This window comes from Tiliqua scincoides, chromosome 1 (assembly GCF_035046505.1).
Source record: "Tiliqua scincoides isolate rTilSci1 chromosome 1, rTilSci1.hap2, whole genome shotgun sequence".
NCBI classification, from domain to species: Eukaryota; Metazoa; Chordata; class Lepidosauria; order Squamata; family Scincidae; genus Tiliqua; species Tiliqua scincoides.
The window spans coordinates 111,416,626-111,425,538 of NC_089821.1; the positions used below are offsets into that span (position 1 = coordinate 111,416,626).

The following is an 8,913-nucleotide window of genomic DNA, read 5'->3' on the forward strand; positions in this document are numbered from 1 at the left end:
CTTTGTGTGTTCACACATGCACACACATACATGGGGCCGGCTTTAAGCCAATTAGACTAATTACTCCCAAAGGGACCCTGCACTAGGATAATCTAGTCCTGTAAACCACTTTGTGAACTGGTGGTTGGCAACCTTCAGTCTCGAAAGACTATGGTATAAGCCTACACACCTGGTATTCCCAGGCGGTCTCCCATCCAAGTACTAACCAGGCCTGACCCTGCTTAGCTTCCTAGATCAGATGAGATTGGGCATGTGCAGGGTAACTGTTGCTTTGTGAACTTGAAAAAGTTGGTATATAAATATTCTTAATAATAATACTGTAATAACAGTGGACACCTAATACCACATTGCAGGTTTCATAGAGAACAGCAACGCTTTTAAATTTTCTTCTGAATTCTGTTTATACAGTATTTTGAATATTTTTACTATACTTGACAGCCCAGTCCTAACTAACTTTCCAGCACTGATGCAGCCATGCCAATTAGGTGCACGTTGCATCCTGGAGTGGGGGCGGGAGTTATGGAGGTCTCTTCAAGGTAAAGGAGTAGTTGTTCCCTCACCTCATGGCTTCATTGCGGTTGATACTGGAAAATTGGTTAGGATTGGGCTGCGAATTACATAATATGTTAATTATAGAACATCATAAAAAAATATTTCTCTGGAAGATGTTTTCAATTGGGTGCCACAGCTAAGGCTGGCCCTGTGTGAATGTGCTTTCAGCACTTAAAGCACTGTAGTCTTTAAGAAAAAAAAAACTGGATGAAACTTTCATCGCCAAACATTCAACACCGAAAGCAACTTGCTTTTGCAGTTGCTATTGTTATAGTTTTCCTTCAAATGCACTCCCCAACCAAAGATCACCAGCCATCACTGAATCAACAATATAATGTGAAATAAGAATGTATACCATTGAAATGCACCCAAATCCACAATTTGAAATTGTCATGGTGCTAATTAACACTTGGATTTTATAGCTTGCAACTAGTGTCACAATCTTCCCAGAACAACTTCAAGAGAGCCATTATTATTACTGTCACATTGAAAAAAAAAATCCGCTCAACATAATTTCATTTGGCAACATGAACTTCACATCGGCTCCTCTTGATGCAAAAGGAATTCAATAATGAAAAATATGTAGTCATATTTTTGCATTTATTTTTAGGCTCTTTTAATTCCAAAACAAATTTCAGTGTAGCATACATAATTCTGTCTGGTTTTAGGGGTTTTCATTAAGCTATAAGTGAATTGCCCTTCTGGCTGAAAATCTGTTTTGCTTTGCGCTCCCTTCTCTCCCACTTACGATATTCCATCTTAAATTCCACCAGGAGTCTATAGATTTTATTTAAGCAGGGCCAAACTGCACAAAACACATCTGCCCTAGAGAAGTTTGCCTCTCTTAACATGCAACCCGTTGCTAATGCTCCCTTTTTCATTTAGATTCTCAATTTGGATGAATTCCAAATTACCATTTCTTCCACTAGAAACACTACTAATTACACAAAGCATCTTAATAAAGAATGGAAACAAGATTAAAAAAAACAAAACAAAAAACCTTCTGCTGTTTCAATGTGAAATGGTTTTAAATGGCAATGTTAGGCTGTCTTATATTTGGCATTCTTTTTGGTTTAAAAGTGAGAATGACTTAGAATTGGGAGGTAAAATAGAATTTACGGAATCTTAACATTCTCCATTCTTGTATATATTGGTTCATACCTATCCCTAAAGGTGAAGCATCTCTGGATCCAGAACCCTGAGTTGGGCCTCCCAGCCCAACATGGGGCCGCTTTGCTCTGCGCTGGTCAAATAGCCAGACTTAATTAGCCCCATTACAAGGCCTCCTCCCTTACCCAGGCTGTCCAGCAAGCATGTGATGCAGTGGCAACCATTTTGGCACCATGGCTTCTCTGGGCACCAGGCAGCTCAGGATTGGGGTGCCTCTCTTTGGCAAAAAAAAAAAAAAAAAAAGGCTCTCCTTGCAGCTGAAAGTCTATCTAAGCTGACTGGTAGCAGTGTTCCAGGACTTCAGATGCACAGATCTTTCCCAGTCATATCTGGATTTGCCAGGGATTGAAGATGGGAGCTTCTACCTGTAAAGCAGGTGCACTTCCACTGAGCCACAGTCCCTCTCCCTTCTATATGGGGTGTCTGCCAGGTGGGAAAGAAGAGAAAAACAGCAACATTCAAGCTCCTTTGCCTTACTGGAGATACATTTAACCCCTAGGAAATGACATGCTGCCTTGTACGCATGTTACATTAAACTTTGCATATGATAGTGCCATGACATAACAACAAAATGCTAACAACAAAAGCTAACAATAAAAAAGTTAACAACAAAACATAACATAACAACAAATTATAACATATTTTGCATTTTATAACAACAAAATGCTAACAACAAAAGCTAACAACAAAAAAGTTAGCTCTTTGCTAACTCATTTCAAAGGACAGTAATTTTGATGGCTCCATTGTTTGTGAGAACCAACCAGGGAATATTGTAAGTCAGCTGGAACCTGTAGCTCAGCCCAAAATGGTTGGCAACCTTCAGTCTCGAAAGACTATGGTATAAGCCTACAGCACCTGGTATTCCCAGGCGGTCTCCCATCCATGTACTAACCAGGCCTGACCCTGCTTAGCTTTCAAGATCAGATGAGATTGGACATGTACAGGGTAACAGTTGCTGAGTTCAGTCCACAATTAGCAACATCCACAGCCTACAGAAAACTGCCACGCAGACAGCCCAATCCTTACTAAATGCTGCACCACTGGAATGAGTGTTCCGCTGGCGTGTGCTGTTGCAAAAGTACCATAAAGTACTTTGAGACAGTGCAGCGAGCCGGTGCACCGGCAGAAGACTGGAGCCTTGCTGTCCATGCTGGTGGTCATCAGGATGCACACTGGGCCGTATGTTCAGATCAGGGGTAGGGAGGAGTTGAACAGGGTGGGGGAGGGGGGCAATGGGATGAGGTGGGCAGATTGGGCCTGGGAACGGGCAGCAAGCACCATATCCAAGCCCCCATCTGACGCCTGATCCATGTGCATGGATCAACTCAGACTTGCAACATTGCTGGCACAGGACCAAGTTGACCTATAATGGCAGCTGGGGCTTACCCTAGGACAGGGGGACAAATGTCCCCTTACACCAAAGAGACATCTAGCAGCCATAAATCCCCCATGGGATGCACTGTAGCCTGCACCAGTGCCACTGCATCACTGCACATGGATTTCGTTAGGATTGGGCCATGAGTCAGACCATTGGTTTGTTAATACTTCCAGGATTTCAGAGAAGATTTTTCATTCCCTGTGCCAGGAATGGAAGATAGAACTGCCTGGATACATAGCTGCTGCTTCACCACTGAGCTACAGTCCCACCATTAGACTCAGCTGTTCTATAAGGGAGGAAGCATATGCCTTCCCTTGAAAACTCCCTTGGCATATTGGAACACTTGATTTAAAAAAGTAAGATGATGGGCACATTTGTTTGTGATTCGGGTATCTGAAAAACCATTGTTGAGCCCAATCCTAAGCAGGTCTACTCAGAAGTAGTATAAAGTGACCCCTGGTATAAAGTGACCCCTACTCCTCGCCTTCAGAACCAGTCCCATTATAATCAATGGGACTTACTCACAGGAAGTGTGAATAGGATTGCAGCCATTGTCAGTCAACTTTTGTTTGACAGTGTCAAGGAGGAAAAGAAATGCTTGAATGTCAAAACATGATTACTGTAACATTAAAAAAAAATATTTGCAAAAAAGAATGCTGATAATAAATACTAGGAGACAGTTTGGTGGGATCTTAACTCATTTCTCTATGCTTGTTGGAAAATACTGTCCTAACCATATAATAATTATCCCTGCTGGAAAACTTTAAAAGACACAGACAAAACTAAGCAGGGAATTTATCTAGGCAAAGCACTGTTGCCTCATTAGAAGCACATTTATTTTTAAAAGAAATAAATTTAGTTGTGGATATAAGTGTTCAGGAACTGGAACTAATCAAGACTGGAAATTATGCTTTAGTAAAACATGCCAGTACAGTATTCTAGCTTTTTAAAAAAAAAAAAAATGGATGTGATTCAGCCCTCCTACGCATGGAATAAACAGCTTGTGGGTATAGCGGGTTCTGGAACCAGTTTGGACAGAGATGCCAGGCACAAGTACCTCAAGAGAGAACAACAAATGTCACAAATGAACAACACAGTTCCCCACTTCTATGAATATTCTTGGTAACATTTGTGCTTGCAGTAACTAGTAGACTGTGCAAAGGTAAAGTCCTGGGTCAATGCCAGCACGCGATGCCACATCAACATGGCAAATCAGCTATGGACCAAGTTGTTAACTGTGCCCTGTCCTAACACATCTATAGATTCATTTTATCGTGGCAGAAAATCCTAAAGGTACAGGGTAGTCATATTCTTTCTTCTTATTTTCTTTTGGAGACAGGGATGGCGTCAAGAGGACGGTATCATTAGACATCCGCTGAGGGCCTGGGCTGATCCCTGAATTCATCTCTGTGACTAGGGCTGTAGCATATAAAGGGGCCCTCTGCTGGCCCATGTGGAGCTTACCTGCTCCAGTGCATGATGGTCTTCCGCGGGCGCCATCAGGCTGGCACAGGCATTCCCACTGGTGCCTCAAAGTCTTCTGCTGTTGCAACTTGCTTTCTGGCATGTTTGTGACAACCAGCATCAGCAGAGCACACACTCCACTGATGCTGAGGCACATTAGGAATGTCCTCGGAATGAAGTTAAATCTGAACAAAATAATTTATTTGTATCATGTTTTTAATGACATCTGTAATGATTACCTACCTTGCAGCATGCAGCTCCCCTGACATGTAAACAATAGGGTTGCCAGGTTATGAGATACCAGATGCCGCTTTCAAGCATTTAGTACAGGGCCCTCCAAAATGTGGGGCCTGTAGCATATCTATGTTGGCTACTAGGTTAATCGGGCAGTGTCTGTGGCCGTAGCCTTCATATACTGGTGACAGGATGACTCTGTCCATGTGCACCCAGGAGGAAGAAGGCTGCCAAGAAGTACCATTTGTAAAAGACCTGCTATAACTTGGAAATAGCCCTGTTTAGATGTTACACATATATTTCTCAAACTTCCTCTTCTGAAGACTAATAATTGATCATGTCCTCAAGTTTGTGCTCCATTGTCATTCCATTTTATTATTTGGAGGAAGACTGAAATAAGAGGTCACAAGTCCATCGATGATGCCACCTTGTGACTTTCAATATAGAACTACAAACTATCCACATCAATTGAACAAGCACACCTTGGATACTTTTGCAGGTAAATACACAGCCAGAAAGCAAACAGATGGCTGATGGCTTGCCTCAGTTCACTCTGCTCTTCAGGCTGAATGTCAATATTCCAAATCACCATTCAAACATTAATGTTGTGGGTTGACCAAATGTGCATTTCGAGACTGTGACACAGATTGCCACTTGTCAAATGGTGGTCAAGTGTGAGTTCCAACAGGCACAAATTCTAACTCACATGAGGAGTCCAAATGGATGGTGGCCAGACTGATCTTGTCTCCGTTGATTAAATCTGGAGGGCTGGTGCCACAACAGCCACAGTTTCATCTGTAGGAGGGCAATGAGGCAGAGCTAGACTTCGTTTCTCATACGCCACTAAATCTTAAGGGGTATCCCTATTATTTATTTAAATGCTTTATAGGCTAGTCTATGCAGACTTACAATGGAAATACCAGAGCCATAGATACTAAAAGTCAGGATTCAGGGCCTTTGAGAGGGGGTACAAAGTTTCTTTTATGCCTTTTCCCTTCCCCATTGGATCATAATTTCATACGACCATTGGATTATAATTTCTATGAATTATAATAAATAAAACTATATGTAGGTGTACACCGAATTTGAATGTTAGTCTTCACACATAACTTGTATATGCATTTTCTGAGATCCCAGAAAATTTTCAGAGGCTCTGCTTTGGCTCCCTGGCCCCCTTTTTGACCCCGGGCCTAGATACAATTTACCTCCTGCTTCCCCTTCTCATGGACCCTGTCAGGATTTGCCTGGCAAGTGGGCCATGAGCCTTTGGCTAGTGCCAGACCTGCTAGCCGCTCACGCCAACCCCACTCTGAAATCAATGAGACTTGCTTCTGAGCAATGACAGTGACATAAGGAAAGGACAAACAACCAGGTGCTTCAAGTAGAAAAAGAAACATTCTGGTGGGCCTCTGAAATTTTGCAGAAATGGAACTGAAATCATGAAACCTTCCAACATGCTCATAGTCTCCTACATCCCTTGGTTGACAATAATGTGGTTTTGTCAACGCCAGCGAAAAAGGATGATGATTCCATTCCAAACAGGCTCGTGCACACACAGTGTAAAAAACAAACACAGGTGAGGTTGTGCAGAATCTGGGTGGTCAGACATGATGGATCCCATCTAAGGGAAATCATTCCTGAGTAACTCTTGGGACAGCTCAGCTGGGAGAGAGGCTATCGGTTCTTGAAGCAGGAATGCAATGGTTGCAGCCTTGCCCAGTTAAGCTCTTTGAAAACAGAACTGCACAGAATATCACTGTGTAATGATTATCAACACAAATTGCAAACAGTGTGCGACAGTGAACTCAAAGCTGGGGATTGTTCAGTCTCATGGCAATGGCATCTCTGCCTCAAAGCTACCATTTAGTGTGAAAACAAACAAACAAACAAACAAACACACACACACACACACACACACACACACACACACACACACAACTTCCCAGTGACACTAATCATTGAAGAATGCCATTAACTGGCTGAATTTACCTAGGACTCTTTGCACTGGAATGCATTCACCAAACTAAAATGTATCTACAGACATACTGAAATGTAGGATGTCTCCTGACATCCTGCAGTTGTGCTGACCTGGTGCTGCAGATTCTGCAGGTTTCAGTGCCCTCATCACTGAGGTTGTTTCCATTCAAGTAACAGTCCAGGGCTTAGTTATTGAAAAGCCCTTTTCCAACCATGGCAGAAGAATCCAGTGGGAGCTCTCAAAACAGGATGACAAATTGGTATCCTAGAATCCTCATTCATGGATGCAGATCTGGGAAAAGATCTTGGACATCTCTGCTGTCCTTGGACACAGCTCTCCTTGGACACAGTGTGGAGTGGGACACATACTGCAGTAAAAACCACAGAAAGGCAGATATTAAAGGAAATTGTTGATTGTGCAGAAGCTTCCATGGCAAACAAGCATGGGGAAAGCCATGGGGACTGACAGCCAGAATGCTTGAGCCGTCTGCAGTAGTCAAGAGTTGGTTGAATTCCAAATTCTTGGTAATTAGATCACAAAGGGAAAGGCCATCAAAATCATTTAAACTCTCTGAATGCAAATGGACGGCTGCAGCTGAAACAGTAACACAGGCCTGGGGGGAGACTGCAGGCCTCTGTGTGTTTTGAATGTCTGCAGACCCATTTTTTATCACTTAAGAGGGTCATGAGAGATGAGAGTGGCATCCCAGTGGTTTTTGAGCATATCAGTGTATGGCAATGGATGGGTGTGCATTCAAGCTAAAGGAATGCAGGCATTTCAAGTGCCATAGAACCAGGTTTTTGTTGTTGTTGTTTTTTTAAATCATGATTCAGTATGTAATAGCTGAGTATTGGAACAACATATTTAAAAACTACCACCACCACCACAACAAAAACCATAGCTGACAAGAAGTACCGAATAGAACCAGATACAGAGGATAATGGGATCCTTGCTCTTCCCATAGTTAGTTAGAAAAAGGATCTGTGGGCACTGCTGCTTCTGCAGGAGCAAGGAAAACTGGTTGGCAACCTTCAGTCTCGAAAGACTATGGTATAAGCCTACAGCACCCAGTATTCCCAGGCGGTCTCCCATCCAAGTACTAACCAGGCCTGACCCTGCTTAGCTTCCAAGATCAGATGAGATCAGGCATGTGCAGAGTAACAGTGTTGACTGAAATGTACTTTTCTGCACAAGAATTAAAGATTCAGAAGCCCCAACCTCCTGTGCACCTTACCATAGGCAGAGGAGGCCAGTCTGAAGTTGGCCACAGGAAGCACTACCATAGACTTCTGTCACAAAGTTGGCCATGTCTGGGGGCCAAATTTGCTCTGCGGGCCTTATGTCTGACACCATGACTTAGCCACTTACTGGCACAGTCAGGTGTCAGAGGCAATCTATTTATGACAAAGCACCTTTTTTCTACATGTTCTTGTAATCTTCTTGATCTCCATAGAGTAGTGGTTCCCAAACATTTTAGAGGCCTTGGAGGTTGCTGCTTGTTTATAAATGTCAAGGGGTGTGACGATAATGGTGATTGGGCAGCAGTGCTCCCTCCCCAGTAGCAGCTTGTTTAACCCTTGATGCACATAGCCTAATCTGCCTTGTCAGTTTCATGAACTGTTTCCCTGAGCAAGGGAAGTTCTGATTTATAGCTCCATCTATTAAGCTACTATCCAATACACACTTACTTTGGAATAAGCCCCATTTAACCCAGTAGAACTCTCCTCTGTGTAGGCATGCATAGACCGCATTGCTAGCCACTATGCTACACCAGCTCAGATATGACATAAATTGGAAACTATATGAACTATATGTTCTCTCAAACCCCTGGGGGCTGGGGGAATAAGAATAGGCCCTCAGTTTGGCTGCACTTGTCGTAAGAGACGACTAAACAGCCACCGGGTAGATGGGACTCGTTAACCTGGGAAGGCAGCTCATCTGAGAGAAGGAAAACTCTGATCCCAAACCTCCAATGCCTTGTGGCTACATCCAGTTATGGAAAAGGCTTCAGGAGTCAACCTCAAGGCAAAATCCGGAGCCGGAGTCCCTGAGGCAGTTCATGGCTGAACACAGTCACGTTCTGGCAACTCCTGCGACGCCGCTGGAACCAACCGTATTGGCTTCTGCCTTTCCATTG

General features: G+C 43.2%; 1 pseudogene; it reads right to left on the reverse strand.

Moving 5' to 3' along the window:
* Positions 1-7,831: 7,831 nt before the first annotated feature.
* On the reverse strand, positions 7,832-7,947 carry LOC136637653 (5S ribosomal RNA; annotated as a pseudogene).
* Between the last annotated feature and the right edge of the window lie 966 nt (positions 7,948-8,913).